This window comes from Zea mays, chromosome 1 (assembly GCF_902167145.1).
Source record: "Zea mays cultivar B73 chromosome 1, Zm-B73-REFERENCE-NAM-5.0, whole genome shotgun sequence".
Taxonomy (NCBI): domain Eukaryota; kingdom Viridiplantae; phylum Streptophyta; class Magnoliopsida; order Poales; family Poaceae; genus Zea; species Zea mays.
The window spans coordinates 25,259,329-25,279,012 of record NC_050096.1 but is presented as its reverse complement, the minus strand read 5'-3'; the positions used below and the strand labels follow the sequence as shown (position 1 = coordinate 25,279,012).

The 19,684-nt window shown below is 44.0% G+C and overlaps 1 long non-coding RNA gene across 5 annotated transcripts; it reads right to left on the bottom strand.

The window, feature by feature from the left end:
* Positions 1-16,158: 16,158 nt before the first annotated feature.
* On the bottom strand, positions 16,159-19,091 carry LOC103632575 (uncharacterized). Of its 5 annotated transcripts, none has more exons than XR_004853000.1 (5): positions 18,733-19,091; positions 18,165-18,608; positions 16,812-18,082; positions 16,536-16,706; positions 16,159-16,438 (listed from the first exon to the last, which is right to left on the bottom strand). It is a non-coding gene; the product is annotated as an uncharacterized lncRNA (long non-coding RNA). The 5 variants fall into 5 exon arrangements; XR_556041.3 differs by having other exon boundaries at positions 18,703-19,055; XR_556039.3 differs by having other exon boundaries at positions 16,536-18,082.
* Positions 19,092-19,684: the final 593 nt, after the last annotated feature.

Here is a 19,684-nt window from a genome sequence, read left to right as displayed (position 1 = left end):
CGTTGGGCTATTCTGCTGAGCGCGGACGGTCCGCCCTCCTGGTGCGGACGGTCCGCCCCTGTAGATCAACGGCTGAAAATGCAACGGTCAGCAGTAACGGCTATATCAACGGCTATATTGCATTTAATGCGTCGTCAGATGTCAGACAGAGCCAGTCGCGGACGGTCCGCCCGCCTGGCCCGGACGGTCCGCGAGGCCGCTAAAATTCATTTCTCCGAACCCGTCACCTTCGGGTTTTTCGGTTTCTTACCGTCCGGACGGTCCGCGCCTGAGGCCGGACGGTCCGCGCGAGGGCTCGGACGGTCTTCGCTTTTCCTCCGGACAGTCTGTAGTGGAAACTTGTGTTTTTGCATTGGTTCTGTCCGAGGGGTATCCCGATGTCGCGGACGGTCCGCGCTTGGCCTGTTTTTCCAAAAAGCTTTTCCTGTCCGGAATAATCTACGGTATTCCGGACAGTCGATTTAGTATAGTTATAGATGAACCTTTGGCACCTGTGTAACATATAATCTAGAGCAAACTAGTTAGTCCAATTGTTTGTGTTGGGCGATTCAACCACCAAAATTAATTAGGGACTAGATGTAAGCCTAATTCCCTTTCAATCTCCCCCTTTTTGGTGATTGATGCCAACACAAACCAAAGCAAATATGGAAGTGCATAATTGAACTAGTTTGCATAATGTACGTGCAAAGGTTGCTTGGAATTGAGCCAATATAAATACTTACAAGATATGCATGGATTGTTTCTTACTTATAATATTTTGGACCACGCTTGCACCACATGTTTTGTTTTTGCAAACTCTTTTGTAAATACTTTTCAAAGTTCTTTTGCAAATAGTCAAAGGCAAATGAATAAGATTTTGAGAAGCATTTTCAAGATTTGAAATTTTCTCCCCCTGTTTCAAATGCTTTTCCTTTAACTAAACAAAACTCCCCCTAAATGAGATCCTCCTCTTAGTGTTCAAGAGGGTTTTGATATATCATTTTGAAATACTCTCCCCCTTTTGAACACAATAGGATACCAATTGAAAATTCAACACTTAAGATTTTGAAATTGGTGGTGGTGCGGTCCTTTTGCTTTGGGCTCTTACTCTCTCCCCCTTTGGCATGAATCGCCAAAAACGGAGTCATTAGAGCCCTTGAAGTGCTATCTTCCTCTTTGGTCATAAATAAATGAGTTAAGATTATACCAAAGAAGAAGTCCTTTTGCTTGGTGCTCATGTTTTCTCCCCCTTAGAACGGAGAGTTGCTTGGAGCGACGGCGAAGGATGAGTTACGTAGTGGAAGCCTTTGTCTTTGCCGAAGACTCCAATTCCCTTTCAATACACCTATGACTTGGTTTGAAATAGACTTGAAAACACATTTGTCATAGCATAGGAAAGAGATATGATCAAAGGTATACAAATGAGCTATGAGTGCAAGTTAACAGAAGAAATTCCTAGAATCAAGAATATTTAGCTCATGCCTAAGTTTGTTAAAAGATTGTTCATCAAGAGGCTTGGTAAAGATATCGGCTAATTGATCTTTAGTGTTAATGTATGAAATCTCGATATCTCCCTTTTGTTGGTGATCCCTAAGAAAATGATACCGAATGGCTATGTGTTTAGTGCGGCTATGTTCGACGGGATTGTCGGCCATTTTGATTGCACTCTCATTATCACATAGCAAAGGGACTTTGGTTAATTTGTAACCGTAGTCCCGCAGGGTTTGCCTCATCCAAAGCAATTGCGCGCAACAATGACCTGCGGCAATGTACTCGGCTTCGGCGGTGGAAAGAGCGACGGAATTTTGCTTCTTTGAAGCCCAAGACACCAAGGATCTTCCCAAGAATTGGCAAGTCCCCGATGTGCTCTTCCTATTAATCTTACACCCTGCCCAATCGGCATCGGAATAACCAATTAAATCAAATGTGGATCCCCTAGGATACCAAAGCCCAAACTTAGGAGTATAAGCCAAATATCTCAAGATTCGTTTTACGGCCGTAAGGTGAGCTTCCTTAGGGTCGGCTTGGAATCTTGCACACATGCATACGGAAAGCATAATATCCGGTCGAGATGCACAAAGATAAAGTAATGAACCTATCATCGACCGGTATACCTTTTGATCCACGGACTTACCTCCCGTGTCGAGGTCGAGATGCCCATTAGTTCCCATGGGTGTCTTGATGGGCTTGGCATCCTTCATCCCAAACTTGGTTAGAATGTCTTGAGTGTACTTCGTTTGGCTGATGAAGGTGCCCTCTTGGAGTTGCTTTACTTGAAATCCTAGAAAATACTTCAACTCCCCCATCATTGACATCTCGAATTTCTGTGTCATGATCCTACTAAACTCTTCACATGTAGACTCGTTAGTAGACCCAAATATAATATCATCAACATAAATTTGGCATACAAACAAGTCATTTTCAAGAGTTTTAGTAAAGAGTGTAGGATCGGCCTTTCCGACCTTGAATCCATTTGCAATAAGAAAATCTCTAAGGCATTCATACCATGCTCTTGGGGCTTGCTTGAGCCCATAAAGCGCCTTAGAGAGCTTATAGACATGATTAGGATACTCACTGTCTTCAAAGCCGGGAGGTTGCTCAACATAGACCTCTTCCTTGATTGGTCCATTGAGGAAGGCACTTTTTACGTCCATTTGATAAAGCTTAAAGCCATGGTAAGTAGCATAGGCCAATAATATTCGAATTGACTCAAGCCTAGCTACGGGTGCATAGGTTTCACCAAAATCCAAACCTTCGACTTGGGAGTATCCTTTCGCCACAAGTCGAGCTTTGTTCCTTGTCACCACACCATGCTCATCTTGCTTGTTGCGGAAGACCCATTTGGTTCCTACAACATTTTGGTTAGGACGTGGAACTAAATGCCATACCTCATTTCTAGTGAAGTTGTTGAGCTCCTCTTGCATCGCCACCACCCAATCCGAATCTTGGAGTGCTTCCTCTACCCTGTGTGGCTCAATAGAGGAAACAAAAGAGTAATGTTCACAAAAATGTGCAACACGAGATCTAGTGGTTACCCCCTTATGAATGTCGCCGAGGATGGTGTCGACGGGGTGATCTCGTTGAATTGCTTGGTGGACTCTTGGGTGTGGCGGTCTTTGTTCCTCATCCTCCTTATCTTCCTCATTTGCATCTCCCCCTTGATCATTGCCATCGTCTTGAGGTGGCTCATTTGCTTGATCTTCTACTTCATCAACTTGAGCCTCATCCTCATTTTGAGTTGGTGGAGATGCTTGCGTGGAGGAGGATGGTTGATCTTGTGCATTTGGAGGCTCTTCGGATTCCTTAGGACACACATCCCCAATGGACATGTTCCTTAGTGCGATGTATGGAGCTTCTTCTTCACCTATCTCATCAAGATCAACTTGCTCTACTTGAGAGCCATTAGTCTCATCAAACACAACGTCACATGAGACTTCAACTAGTCCAGTGGACTTGTTAAAGACCCTATATGCCCTTGTGTTTGAGTCATAACCAAGTAAAAAGCCTTCTACAGTTTTAGGAGCAAATTTAGATTTTCTACCTCTTTTAATAAGAATGAAGCATTTGCTACCAAAAACTCTAAAATATGAAATGTTGGGCTTTTTACCGGTTAGGAGTTCATATGATGTCTTCTTGAGGATTCGGTGAAGATATAACCGGTTGATGGCGTAGCAAGCGGTGTTGACCGCCTCCGCCCAAAACCGATCCGAAGTCTTGTATTCATCAAGCATGGTTCTCGCCATGTCCAATAGAGTTCTATTCTTCCTCTCCACTACACCATTTTGTTGTGGAGTGTAGGGAGAAGAGAACTCATGCTTGATGCCCTCCTCCTCAAGAAAGCCTTCAATTTGAGAGTTCTTGAACTCCGTCCCGTTGTCGCTTCTTATTTTCTTGATCCTTAAGGCGAACTCATTTTGAGCCCGTCTCAAGAATCCCTTTAAGGTCTCTTGGGTTTGAGATTTTTCCTGTAGAAAGAATACCCAAGTGAAGCGAGAATAATCATCCACAATAACTAGACAGTACTTACTCCCGCCGATGCTTATGTAAGCGATCGGGCCAAATAGATCCATGTGTAGGAGCTCCAGTGGCCTGTCGGTCGTCATTATGTTCTTATGTGGATGATGTGTGCCAACTTGCTTTCCTGCTTGGCATGCGCTACAAATCCTGTCTTTCTCAAAATGAACATTTGTTAGTCCTAAAATGTGTTCTCCCTTTAGAAGCTTGTGAAGATTCTTCATCCCAACATGGGCTAGTCGGCGGTGCCAGAGCCAACCCATGTTAGTCTTAGCAATTAAGCATGTGTCGAGTTCAGCTTTATCAAAATCTACTAAGTATAGCTGACCCTCTAACACACCCTTAAATGCTATTGAATCATCACTTCTTCTAAAGACAGTGACACCTATATCAGTAAAAAGACAGTTGTAGCCCATTTGACATAATTGTGAAACGGAAAGCAAATTGTAATCTAAAGAATCTACAAGAAAAACATTGGAAATAGAGTGGTCAGGAGATATAGCAATTTTACCAAGACCTTTGACCAAACCTTGATTTCCATCCCCGAATGTGATTGCTCGTTGGGGATCTTTGTTTTTCTCATATGAGGAGAACATCCTTTTCTCCCCGGTCATGTGGTTTGTGCACCCGCTATCGAGTATCCAACTTGAGCCACCGGATGCATAAACCTACAAAACAAATTTAGTTCTTGACTTTAGGTACCCAAACGGTTTTGGGTCCTTTGGCATTAGAAACAAGAACTTTGGGCACCCAAACACAAGTCTTTGATCCCTTGTGCTTGCCCTCAACAAACTTGGCAACGACCTTGCCGGATTTGTTAGTCAGAACATAAGAAGCATCAAAAGTTTTAAATGAAATGGCATGATCATTTGATGCATTAGGAATTTTCTTCTTAGGCAACTTAGCATGGGTTGGTTGCCTAGAACTAGATGTCTCACCCTTATACATAAAAGCATGATTAGGGCCAGAGTGAGACTTCCTAGAATGAATCTTCCTAATTTTGCTCTCAGGATAGCCGGCAGGGTATAAAATGTAACCCTCGTTATCCTGAGGCATGGGAGCTTTGCCCTTAACAAAGTTAGACAGGTTCTTAGGAGGGGCATTAAGTTTGACATTGTCCCTCCTTTGGAAACCAATGCCATCCTTGATGCCAGGGCGTCTCCCATTATAAAGCATGCTACGAGCAAATTTAAATTTCTCATTTTCTAAGTTGTGCTCGGCAATTTTAGCATCTAGTTTAGCTATATGATCATTTTGTTGCTTAATTAAAATCATGTGATCATGAATAGCATCAATATCAACATTTCTACATCTAGTACAAATAGATACATGCTCAACAATAGATGTAGAGGGTTTGCAAGATTTTAATTCTACAACCTTAGCATGCAGCATATCATTTTTAGTTCTAAGGTCAGAAATTGTAACATTGCAAACATCTAGTTCTTTAGCCTTAGTAATCAACTTTTCATTTTCTACTCTAAGGCTAGCAAGAGAAATGTTCAATTCTTCAATCCTAGCAAGCAAATCATCATTATTATCTCTAGGAGTGGAAATTGAAACATCACAAACATGAGAATCAACCTTAGCATTTAAAATAGCATTTTCATTCCTAAGGTTGTCAATTATTTCACGGCAAGTGCTTAGCTCACTAGATAATTTTTCACATTTTTCTACTTCTAGAGCATAAGCCTTTTTAACCTTGACATGTTTTTTGTTTTCTTTAATTAGACAATCCTCTTGGGAATCCAAAAGGTCGTCCTTTTCATGAATAGCACTAACTAATTCGTTTAACTTTTCTTTTTGAGCTATGTTAAGGTTGGCAAAAAGGGAACGCAAATTATCCTCCTCATCACTAGCATTATCATCACTAGAAGATTCATATTTAGTGGAGGAGTTGGATTTAACCTTCTTCTTTTTGCCGTCCTTTGCCATGAGGCACTTGTGGCCGACGTTGGGGAAGAGGAGTCCCTTGGTGACGGCGATGTTGGCGGCGTCCTCGTCGTCGGAGGAGTCGCTTGAGCTTTCGTCGGAATCCCATTCTCGACAAACATGGGCATCGCCGCCCTTCTTCTTGTAGTACCTTTTCTTCTCCTTTCTTCTCCCCTTCTTGTCGTCGCCTCGGTCACTGTCACTAGATATAGGACATTTAGCAATAAAATGACCGGGCTTACCACACTTGTAGCAAACCTTCTTGGAGCGGGACTTGTAATCTTTCCCCCTCCTTTGTTTGAGGATTTGGCGGAAGCTCTTGATGACGAGCGCCATTTCCTCATTGTCGAGCTTGGAGGCGTCGATTGGTTGTCGACTTGGTGTAGCCTCCTCCTTCTTCTCCTCTGTTGCCTTGAATGCAACGGGTTGGGCTTCGGATGAGTCGCCAAGCTCGTTGATTTTCCTCGAGCCTTCTATCATGCACTCAAAACTTACAAAATGCCCGATAACTTCCTCGGGGGTCATTTTAGTATATCTAGGATTACCACGAATCAATTGAACTTGAGTGGGATTAAGAAAAATGAGAGATCTTAAGATAACATTTACCACTTCGTGATCGTCCCACTTCTTGCTCCCGAGGTTGCGCACTTGGTTCACCAAAGTCTTGAGCCGGTTGTACATGTGTTGCGGCTCCTCTCCTTTGTGAAGCCGGAACCGACCGAGCTCCCCCTCGATCGTTTCCCGCTTGGTGATCTTGGTGAGCTCGTCTCCCTCGTGCGCGGTTTTGAGTACATCCCAAATCTCCTTGGCCCTCTTCAACCCTTGTACTTTGTTATACTCCTCTTTGCTTAAAGAGGCGAGGAGTATCGTCGTTGCTTGAGAGTTGAAGTGCTCGATTTGGGCTACCTCATCTTCATCATAATTCTCATCCCCTATTGATGGTACCTGTACACCAAACTCAACAACATCCCATATACCTTTGTGGAGCGAGATTAGATGAAATTGCATTAAATCGCTCCACCTAGCGTAATCTTCACCATCAAAAGTTGGTGGTTTGCCTAATGGGACGGAAAGTAAAGGTGTATGTTTGGAAATGCGAGGGTAGCGTAGGGGGATCTTACTATACTTCTTGCGCTCTTGGCGCTTAGAAGTGACGGAGGGTGCATCGGAGTCGGAGGTCGATGTTGATGAAGTGTCGGTCTCGTAGTAGACCACCTTCCTCATCCTCTTGTGCTTGTCGCCTTTCCGATGCGGCTTGTGGGAAGAAGATTTTTCCTTCTTCTCTTTGTGGTGAGAGGAAGATTTCTTCTCCTTCCCTTTGTTGGAGGAGCTCTTCTTCTTCTCCCTCCTTTTGGTGCGGGATTCTTCCGATGAAGTGCTCCCGTAGCTTGTAGTGGGCTTTTCGCCGGTCTCCATCTCCTTCTTGGCGTGATCTCCCGACATCACTTCGAGCGATTAGGCTCTAATGAAGCACCGGGCTCTGATACCAATTGATAGTCGCCTAGAGGGGGGGGTGAATAGGGCGAAACTGAAATTTACAAATATAAACACAACTACAAGCCGGGTTAACGTTAGAAATATAAACGAGTCCGCGAGAGAGGGCGTAAAACAAATCCCAAGCGAGTAAGCTAGTGAGACACGGAGATTTGTTTTACCGAGGTTCGGTTCTTGCAAACCTACTCCCCGTTGAGGAGGCCACAAAGGCCGGGTCTCTTTCAACCCTTCCCTCTCTCAAACGGTCCCTCGGACCGAGTGAGCTTTCTTTTCTCAATCACTTGGAACACAAAGTTCCTACAAGGATCACCACAAGATTGGTGTCTCTTGCCTCAATTACAAGTGAGTTTGATCGCAATGAAAGAATCAAGAAAGCACGATTAAAAGGCCAAGCAACAAGAGCGACAAATGACACACGGATCACTTTCTCTCTCAAGCCACTAATCACTAATGATCTCTTTTCTCAATTGTGAAACTTGGAGAGATGGAGGCTTTGAATGTGTCTTGGAATGGATTGCTAGCTCTTGTATTGAATGTTGAAGGTTGGAATGCTTGGATGATTGAATGGAGGTGGTTGGGGTTGTATTTATAGCCACCAACCACTTCCTAGCCGTTGGGCTATTCTGCTGAGCGCGGACGGTCCGCCCTCCTGGTGCGGACGGTCCGCCCCTGTAGATCAACGGCTGAAAATGCAACGGTCAGCAGTAACGGCTATATCAACGGCTATATTGCATTTAATGCGTCGTCAGATGTCAGACAGAGCCAGTCGCGGACGGTCCGCCCGCCTGGCCCGGACGGTCCGCGAGGCCGCTAAAATTCATTTCTCCGAACCCGTCACCTTCGGGTTTTTCGGTTTCTTACCGTCCGGACGGTCCGCGCCTGAGGCCGGACGGTCCGCGCGAGGGCTCGGACGGTCTTCGCTTTTCCTCCGGACAGTCTGTAGTGGAAACTTGTGTTTTTGCATTGGTTCTGTCCGAGGGGTATCCCGATGTCGCGGACGGTCCGCGCTTGGCCTGTTTTTCCAAAAAGCTTTTCCTGTCCGGAATAATCTACGGTATTCCGGACAGTCGATTTAGTATAGTTATAGATGAACCTTTGGCACCTGTGTAACATATAATCTAGAGCAAACTAGTTAGTCCAATTGTTTGTGTTGGGCGATTCAACCACCAAAATTAATTAGGGACTAGATGTAAGCCTAATTCCCTTTCAGCTGTCGTAGTAGATGATCTTCTTGATGTGCCTTTTCTTCTTCCCGTCCTTCTTGTGACTTGAGCCAGAGTCAGTGGGCTTGTCATCTCTTGGCTCGTTGAAGATGGACTCCTTCTCCTTATCGTTGACCACCATCCCCTTTCCCTTATGATCCATCTCTTCGGGCGATTAGTCCCTTAAATGAAGAGAACGACTCTGATACCAAATGAGAGCACCTAGAGGGGGGGTGAATAGGTGATCCTATAAAATTCAACACTAATAGCCACAAAACTTTGGTTATGAAGGTTAGAACGGTTAAGTGGCTTGAAACGAGCTCTTGTGAACACAGATAATCTAAGAGAAAAACAATCACAAGAGACACGCGATTTTATCCCGTGGTTCGACCAAGTAACACTTGCCTACTTACACATTGTGGTGTCCCAATGGACGAGGGTTGCACTCAACCCCTTTCAAGTGATCCAATGATCAACTTGAATACCACGACTTTTCTTGCTTTTCTCTTTTTCCCGTTTGCAAGGAATCTCCATAAGTTGGAGTCTCTCGCCCTTACAACAAAGATCACAATGAAAACACAAGAATAAGGTTGGGAGCAACACACACAAATCCGCAGCACACACACGCACACAAGCCAAGACTTGAGCTCAAGATGAAGCACGAAGAAATCACAACTAGAACGGAGCTCAAATCACTAACATGATCGATCAATTTCGTGGAGACGGAGTGTGGGAGTTTTACAATGCTTAGTGAATGCTTGGGTTTCTCCTCCATACGCCTAGGGGTCCCTTTTATAGCCTCAAGGCAGCTAGGAGCCGTTGGAGGCCAACAAGGAAGGCCAAAGTTGCCTTCTGTCGGGTGGTGCACCGGACAGTCCGGTGCACCACCGGACAGTCACTGTAGCATGTCCGGTGCGGATCTCCTTCCTAATTTGGCGTAGATGACCGTTGCAGCGCCGTGGCAGTTGGCGCACTGGACACTGTCCGGTGCACACCAGACAGTCCGGTGCCCCATGCCGACCATTGGCGCGGGCCACGCGTCGCCCGTGGATTGCGCGGTCGACCGTTGCGCTGGCGGCCGTTGGCTCACCGGACAGTGCGCTGCACCACCGGACAGTCCGGTGAATTATAGCCGTACGCCACCGGTTTTTCTCGAGAGGGGCCTGTTCACCGGAGGCTGACCTGGCGCACCGGACAGTCCGGTGTGCCAAGCCGAGCTGTAATTTGGCTGTACCAAGCCAAGTCTTTTGCATCTCTTTTCTTTTCTTCTTTTGTCTGTTTCTAACACTTAGACAAAATATGTTAGTACTCAAAATAATGTACTAAGTCTAGAAACGTACCTCGTTACATGATTTGCACCTTTTTGCTTGTTTGGCACACAATATCTCATTCACTATGTGTTGGACACTTAATCACCAAAACATTATAGAAATGGCCCAAGGGCACATTTCCCTTTCAGAGACAACAACTATCTCAATGACACAGAGTCAAGTGATGGAAGTACACTAAGAGATCAGGTCGCACTGCAGATGTGGGCTGCCTACAATAGTTGATTAGCTTAAGTCCACATACAATAATGATTGTTAATTCAAGAACAATGTTTACAGCTTCTTGTAATGCTGTAATGTAACTATCTGTCTTATCTACTTATACAAATGTGTTGTCTTATCTACTTATCGATCTTTTTCAACAACTTAATTGATTCAAGACTTGTTGTTTCTTCTCTTTTTCAAAACTGTTATAATACGATGCAGTACACTTGCTGTTTCTTCTCTTTTTTGGCCTTTATTCAACTGTCCATAGTGTAATGTTGTATGTTCTTTTTTATTTTACTAATGTCTTTGAATATTTATTGGAAAATATAGCCATGTCAAAGGAAGTTGCAAGGGCAGCCTGGAACTCAACATATGAGAAGGGTCTAGTTGATGTACTACATGACTATAACCCAAAGTTGAAGGGTCAAAATGGATGGAATTCAGAGGGATGGAGATGTATCACCGCTAAGTTTAATGAAAGGTTCTCTTTGGCCCATTTTCACAAAACAACAACTACAAGAGAAGGAGAAAGAACTTAAATCAAGCTATAAAGCAGTAAGAGATTCAAGAAAGGAAAGTGGGACTAGTTGGAATGACTCCCTATGTATGATATTAGCTGAACCTGAGGTTTGGGCAAGGTTGATTAGTATAAGCAATTTCTTTTTATAACATTATGTCTTTGCTTATTCAATATGATATTTTTTGTTGCTGAGAACTAATTACATTTTCTGTTGCATTTAATAGGCTCACCCAAAGGTTGCAAGGTTTCGCAAGAAGCCCTTTCCTCTTTTCTACTCTTTAGAAGCACTTTATGAAGGTGAGTGTGTGTCCATTTCCTCTTTTCTAATCTTTTCTAATAGGTTATGAGTTATTATACCTATTCATATATGTTCATTTTTGTAGGTAGTGTGGCTATGGGAGACTTAAATTTCACATCAAGTCAACAATTGCCTCCTTATGCTCCTCTACCTGTTGATACTCTTGCTCCCCCTGCTATTGTTCCTCCTCTTGCTCCTCCTGCTAGCGTTCCTCCTGCTCCTACTTTTGTTGTTCCTTCAGCTAGGAGTACGTCTAAACAGACTCTCCATCCATTCAATACAAATCCATTTGATTTGGATGGACAAGAGATGACAAGTGAAGCTCAATCTATGTCAGCTATTCATGAAGCAAGGGAGGGAGAAGGTAGCAAAAGCAGAAAGCGTAAGCAGAGCCATGTTGGAGCAGCTCTCGAAGACTATGTGGAGTTCAAAAAGTGCCAAACTAACAAGACACTTGATGCTCTTAAAGAACTTTCCATGAGGAAGTGTATGAAGGAAATGGAAGCAATAGATGGATTCACAGATGAGGAGAAGTCATATGCTGTGGAGGTCTTTGAGTCCGAGATTAATAGAGAGGCTTTCATGTCGACAATGAACCACAATGTTCGAAGAATGTGGCTAAAGCGCAAAATCAGGTATGATAGTTGTGTGGCAGCAACTTCATATTGCCATCTAAGAACATGTTAGCTGCAAACATCTTCATATTGTTTACATTCGTCCATGTTGTATTATTGTTTTTTAGTTTTCACTCATGACTTTGGAAACTTTGAAGCTCCTGACATAAGTGTCAAAATCATTAGACAACCATTTTACATAACTACATCCTTGAATAGTAAAGTAGCTTGTAGGATACTTGGAACATAGCCTTATGATCTTTGTGCATACAATGTATATTTGTGCATACAGTGCATGGCTGTGGGTTTTTATTTGTGCATCCAATGCATATTTCCTAGTTGTAAAATGTTGATACATGGTTGTTACTTGGTACTTACAGAGTGCTAAGTGGAAGCAACATATGAAGCTCACATGGAGAAGGAAAATGGAACGACAGTCCACATGAAGCTTGTAAAAAAGGAGTTAGTCTCATAATAATTTCTAGTGTCAAAGGTCAACACGATACATGGTTGTGGGTTTTTATTTGTGCATCTAGGGCATATTTGAATGTGTGAATGGAGATGATCTTATGTGATGTGATGATGGATAGATTAACTTTCTTGGATATTAGATGATATTTAAGTTAAACTTTGTTGGATATTAGATGATCATGTTGGGTGCATGTTTTTAGATTTTTAGTGATGTTTCATTGTGTTTTTTATTTTTCTAAATATTTCCTATTTTTCTTCTATTTTTTTCTGATTTTTATGAAGTATTTTGTATAAGAGGGCTTAGAAGGGTTTTTAGCCCCTTGGTTGCCAAATTGTGGTAGGGAAATATATCCGAGTGAAAACCCCCCAGAAATTAAAGTGCCATTTAAAATCCCCGTGTGGATTAATTCCCTAGATTTTTTTATCTATTTGTTGTCAAACTAGCCCTAAAATTTTGAATATCCAGCCTCTAAACCTTGGCCCGCCCCTGCGCGCCGCGCCCACCGCTCCGAATCTACCGGACGTCAATGCTGGGCAGTTGGGCCTCAACCCTAACCCCATCGCCCCGCCCAACCCATCGGTGCCGCGCCCGCGCTCGTCGTCGACGCAGAGGCAGAGCCCCAGCGCCATCTACTTCCAACCTGCCATGCCAATCGACGACCCCAATCTCGCTGCATACTGGGACGATCACGACCCCGCCTTCAACCCGTACACCTCCGCTTTCCAGAGCACGCTGTTGGCAAACCCACCATCGGACTACGGGTCCCGCTGGGTCTCCCCGGCGGCGCCTCGCGGGTACCCAGCCCCGACGCTGGGGGAGGTTCGCTTCCGCCTGCTTCGCGGACCGATGGAGCCTGAACTTCTATCGTCCTTGATCACCTCGACCCACGTGGCCCGGCTGCTCATGGACGGCGACGAGCAAGTGCGCCGGAGCGTGCTCGCCACGTTCAAGTGCGACGTGCGCTGCTTCATGAAGAGGCAGATCGTCCTCCTCGCCATGGTTCGCGCCTGCATGTGGCGGCCCGACGAGATCCAAGACATCGTCCGTACCGTGTACTGCACCAACGGCTTTCTTTCGGGCGTCGTGAAAAACAACCACGGGTAACTCGTCTGTTAGGTTCTTACTACTACAACTACTAGTAGATCTAAATTTTAGATCTGGATCTTAATTTGTGATTTTGCAGGTTAACAGCTCTGAAGGAGCTGATAACGGCAGTGGTTGTTCATGGCCGGCTGCTGAGGCCGCTCATCCAATGTCTCCTTCGTGAACCCCTATTCTATCAAAGCCCGGAGCTTGTTGAGCACTGCTTCGTCACGATGCCTTACGATCATAGCAAGGTATGCGACACGGCTCCCCACACCCATCCATAATCATGCATGGACTATACACATTATTATTGGTCGAGTTCATCGATTTCTGAATGAATAAGTTGATTTCTGTCAGTTTCTGATCCTGTTCGCCATCGTGCACAATGTCGAGCTGCTCTCCACGTCCCTTGGGTCGAGAAGCATGGCACAATGCTTCATGTACGCGAGAGACAGAGAGCTTGAGAATATCGAGACGTACATCCTGGACTGCACCACCGCACTCGCCACGAGCAAATATGGGTACGTAGTTACTCTTATATACTAGCGCCGGTGATCTATTAATAACCTTCGATTCGTCCTTTCATTGCCACGATCGTCGTGCGTGAATGGAACTGAGAGAGAGAAAAAAAACACATGTTTCTTGCAGGAACTATTTCTTACAGCGGGCCATCGAGTACGGCGGCGAGCGCCTCCAGGTGGACATCGCCAAGCGCATCGCGGCGGACGTGGTGAGCCTGTCGTTGGACCAGTTCGGAAGCTACGTGGTGGAGTCGTGCTTCCTCCAGATTATGCGCTCGACGATGGCGCCGCTGCAGCTCGTGCTCGACGCTTTCCTCGCCCTGGGCGACGACGACCTCGCCGAGCTCGTGCAGGGCAGCTTCTCCAACTACGTCGTCAGCAAGCTGCTCCGCGTCGCCAAGGACGTAAGCCATATCGTCGTTGCTGTCACACGTTAATTACGTAGTTTGGTTTGATTGGTACATGCACTTAGCGTTGGATCGTTAATTTTGATCGACACACATGTAATACGTGCAGCCCAAACCGGCGCATGCGAGGGAGCTGGCGCGGCGTATCGAGAGGCTTCCGACTGCGGTCCACCGCGAGATGCACGCGCGCCGGGTGATGGTGGAAGTCCGGAAGACGCTTCAAAGGCCGCAGGCAATCAGGCTTTACTAGCTGAGAGATGACGTTGTGTTGTTGTCTTCGATGGAATGCCAGCGTATGGTGTCATGATAGCCCAGACAACAACATGAATTAACTGTCAAAGGTAAGGAAAAGGGATGCCCTATCCCACAAAACTGCGTTTTGTGTGTCACTGTGTGTGTTTGTGTGTCCAGTGTTTGTACGTGTGTCAACCTGTGTGTACGTTCTATTACATATCTTAGTATGTAATGAGTCCTAGTATTAATTATCAGAGATGGTGTTATGAAATCGTGTGTGATGATAATATTGTGTGTGTGACATTGGAATATTGTGGTTAATTGTTATATTGTGGTTAATTGTTATTGGTTTAGGCCCCGTTTGATTTGGGGTGACTAAAGTTTAGTAACTAAAATTTAGTCACTTTTAGTCCATGAAGAAGCAAATATGGTGACTAAAGTGGGATGACTAAACTTTAGTTCTTTAGTCACCAAAGGGGTGACTAAAAGGGATTAAAATATGATTTTTACTTTATTTGCCCTCTCCACTTTCTTCTTGCAACAAACATCCACTAATTAATATGGGTAATACAGTCATTATTCACATCAATTAATGCTTTTTAGTTCGGTTTAGTCACTGGAACCAAACGGGTTACTTTAGAGACTAAACTTTAGTCTCGTGACTAAAGGAACCAAATTAATCTTGAGTCAATTGTGGACATGTGCTCGTACGCTGTTGCATGCATGTGTTGTTGATGTACAATGCAAGTGTTTGTGTTGATCAAGTTGAAACATAGTCGGCAGCTGTGACGAAATTAGTTTTCATTACAAAGTTTAGGGAGGAACTGAGGTACAAAACTAGGTTTCGAGACTAAGTTCAATTAGGAACTGAGGTCCTTAGTCGAGGATGTTGTGCGGGGCGTTTCGATGGAAACGTCGTTGCATAACGCAATCGCATGCATTGGAGTGGACTTGGCCCATGCGATAGTTACCCTAGTCGGTACTTCGATGTGGGAGACCCAACGAGCGTGACATGAGTGTACCAAGAGAGAAGCAGGCTAGATGAACCACATGTGACGGTTGGATAGTACAATTGGGCTGGAATATGACTCTGATAGTGAAAGAAAGTCCGGATCAAATAAGGGTTGCACTAGTCCAAGGAGGATTCAGCTCCGTGCTAGATTAGGACGACCGATCCTTATAATAGAGAGCAGATTTGTTCTTTTTTAGATGAGGATTATAGAGGTTTTAGGCCATAATATTAGATCTATTAAAGAGATTAATCTAGATTTTTAGAGTTTTCAAGAGCATTTTTAGTTTTGATTCTAGATTGAATCTTTGTTTTCAATTGATACTGGTGTTTTGATTCATCTAGATCATTACTAAGTCATCTATTACTGTTCTACAAAGTTTGGGATATTAATATTTTTCTAGTTATTGCTTAATTCCAAAATTAGGTCCGAATTAATTTCCGTTACTCTCTAGAACAACGATCTTGTTTCATTAATAACTTTAGATTCAGAAGCTCAATCAACGTGATTCTAGCTGGGTTATACTTATAATTTTATCTACTTTAATTTGTTAAATTTTGAGATCGATCAGAGTTACAAATTTGGGTCAGCAACATTTTTATAACAGCAACCTATCCATAATTATAAAAGTGGATTAAATTAGTCTTATGATTCAGAGAAGGTGAGATATTTATTTTTAAGCTTCCGTAATCATTCACCCATTCTGATTGTCTATTCTAGCGTCATACGATCCTATAGGTATAGATCAAGAATCATAGTTTGTTTCCAAGATGATGCTACTATAATAGAATTGGAGTCTTTTACTACTAGGCTTATATAAATTAGTCTTATGGTTCAAATTTCTGTTTTGCACCTTTTCCATTTATAGTTTTCCCCTAGGCACAATACGAACTGTGGGAAACATTCTCTAGATTCATGTGTCTAGCCTGTTGCTAGTATCATAGTGGATTCCAAAACCCACAGGAAAGTATGATAAAACAAAATTCCACAAGTGGATCCCAAACCCACGTGCATCATATATAATGTGGCTTTCCAACTATGGAGATACTCTCCTGGAGAACGAAACATCCCTTATCCTCTTCACCATACCATTATCTACCCAATTTGCTGCCTGTGATAGTACCTATAACCAACAGGATGTACATATAACCAACAGGAAATCAAAATGAAACGCACCATCAATGTGCTATTTTTATTGTGAACCCGGAGAAATTCCTTACCACCACCAAGAGGAGGAGATCCATGACTATCAATGGTTGAAAGCTGATGTTCTTTCACATTTGGAACTGAGAACGCTGGGCGTTAACCAGGGAGCGACATTGAGACTTCCAGTTTTGCCCCTTCCTTTCTCGTGGCTCTCTTCTTCTTTTCCCAGGGCATTGAGACTTCCACTGATACATGGCACAAACAGGAAACACATAAGTCTGAACGAGATGTAATAAGTCTGATAGATGTAGTCTGAACGTAGTAGGAAACACAATAACTCAGCTACTAACAAGTAGGCTGAACGTAGTCTGATACAATAAGTCTGATACATGGCACATGTCTGCAGTCACATGCTGACAACACATGGATGATACAACTAACAGATACTACATCTCGTCCATGCTTAGTGGAACCGACTTCCTCTTTCTTGGAGTGATTTTTTTTATCAATACCCTTGGAAGTGGCTGCGAAGACGATGGCTGTTCATGTGGTGTACCAGGGTCTTGTATAACTTTGTCGAAATGCGGTGTTCTAGGTTCTTGTGTAAATCTGTCGTCGCGAGGAAACCATTTTTGAGTAATGTCGCTGCTTCCTTGGCCTATAAGAATACAGACCAGCTGTAAGTTTTTGAAAAAAACAGAACAGGAAACAGGAACAAAGATCAACACATAAAACCATTTTTGAGTAGAGTTATGTCGCTGCTTCCTTGGCCTATAAGAATACACACCAGCTGTAAGTTTTTGAAAAAAAAAACAGAACAGGAAACAGGAACAAAGATCAACACATAAAACACACGCCTCTTCTTCGTGCCATTTAAAGGACATTTAGGGCTGTTCTTCTTGTGGCCTAGCTCCCCACAATATAAACATTTAGGGTGTGTTTGGTTGGATGTATAAGGAGGGATGGAAGGGGATGGCTACAGTTTCTATAGTGTTTGGATGAGAATCACGTGGGGTGAAATAAATACCGGAGTAATTTTTTGGTGACGGCGTGATCCCAAAAAATTGAGGGGACGGTGTCGCCCCCGCCTCATCCTACTTTGACTTCAAACCAAAGACATCCTTATTGTCCCCGAATTACCTTCCATTGCTTTACAGTTTCGTTTGCACATGCTTTCTTGCCCCTACCGCCTTCTAGGCAACCTTTGATTCTATTTTTCCTTTGTCTGCCCACACCTCTCCTACCCAGTGGTGCCCCCACCTCATTTGCCATCTCCACTTTTGGCCAAAAAGACTTATCTCCTAGTTGCTCTATTCTTCCCTCGTAAGCTTTCTTAAACTTTTCTCCAACACAGCTTCCTTCCAAGAGAACAAAGTTGGAAACTATCCTCCTAACTACCAAACAACTCATACAAAGCCTTCTCTCTCCCTCTCCAAAGAGTTAGATATGCAATCTGAACATTATAAGTGTCATGTAGTGCATTTTGCAACTCCTTGGCTCCCATGCCAGGTTTCTTCTTCAAGAGAGGTATTGCTTGGGCAGCAACCCAACCACTAGTAGGTGTCTTTGTCCTTCACCTACCACTAGATGTACAAGTGTGGATATCTGTCATGGCAGTAACCTACAATAGTGGATGTGAAAAGGTTAGTTTAAAGTAAAGCAAAAACAATAAATTGAACTCAAGTCAAGATAATTAGTCATACAATGATGATAGGCGATTCTTCTACTTCTTTTCTGGCATGAATACTCCATGGACAATCATCCCCTTTACAATAACCTCTATACCTTCGAGTACTAGTAGCTTCAATGCCTAGCTCAAATTCCTTGTTAATTGCATATTGGATCATTGCGAGCCTAAACTCCTTCATGCTACTATATATATATGTTACCAAGCCTCATAACTGGATTTTTCATATCAAACATTACAATGTCATCGTCAATGTCCTTGCATTCTATAGCTGCCCCTGCATCACCATAATCGTTTTGCCAACCATCACAATTGGTTCCACCCATCACCTCATTTGTCAGGCCCAGTGTATCATACACCACTTCCACGTTAACAACTTCTTGTAGTCTTCCTCCTCCCATCTAGGGTCTAGCTGAATTGAATCCCAATCAATTTCTAAACCTACTCCGAATGAGTTAGCCTGCAACAGATTTAAAGGACTAAGAGTTAACTAAATTGAGCATTACCCTAAACCCTAAACAGAGCATCAAACAGTAAGGATACAAAAACACTACATGACCATAGGCTGTAGAAATTGAACTGACTGGTGGAGGAGTTGGCGTTGAAACGGATGCACAGGTCGGGGGCGCCTCTAGCAACAAGACCGCCGGCGAAGGAGAACATCTAGCGAAGGAAGGACGAGGAGGCGACTTCGGATCTGTGGCCGATGCAGTGATTTGTGCCTCCATGGATCCGAACCTGGGCGACTCCGGGACTGTTGCCGGCGACAAAGATCTCGTGGCTCCAAACTCAGTTGTTGTTGCCGAATATGACGGCGCAGCCGCCGCCATCACGGCCGATGTTGGAGCGCTCGTGAGTGATGGATAGAGGAAGGGCAAAAGTGGAAGTCGACTCCCTGGTTAACGCCCAGCATGCGGAGCATACCTCTATCTCAGTTAGGCTATCCGCAACCGTTACCTCTAAATTTTTCCCTCTATATCACTTTTTCCCCCTATTTTCCTCCTATTTTTTCCATCTCCCACAGCGGTTTCCCCTAAATACTTCCCCTATACCCCACTACAACTATAAAATATCATTTTCTATATCAACTATCAACTTTTTATCTACTAACAATTACTCGTGGCCCCACAACACAGTGTTGTAGGGGATAAACAGTGATCCCCTAGATTGAGGGGGAGAGAGAGGAGGACGTCGCGGTAGAGGGCTCTGCAGGGGGCAGCGCTGCGCGCGTGGAGGGCCCCCTGCAGACGCCATGCAAGGGAGGGGAGCTGCTGGCGGCAACCGCTGCAGCCAGCCTTATACTTATACATGTGAAAGAAGCAACGTTTGGAAACATAAGTGAAAAACACTACATTGCTCCACGCGAATAGGAGGGGGAAGGAGAGGAAGCAGTGTTGAAGACACTGTTAGGCCCTGTTCCAATCCTATGAGATAAATTTTAGCAGCTTTTTTTAGCTACTTTTAGCTAATTGGTGATCTAAACAGTAGAGCTAATAGTGATGTGATAAAGTTTAGCTCCTATTATCTCATAAGCTG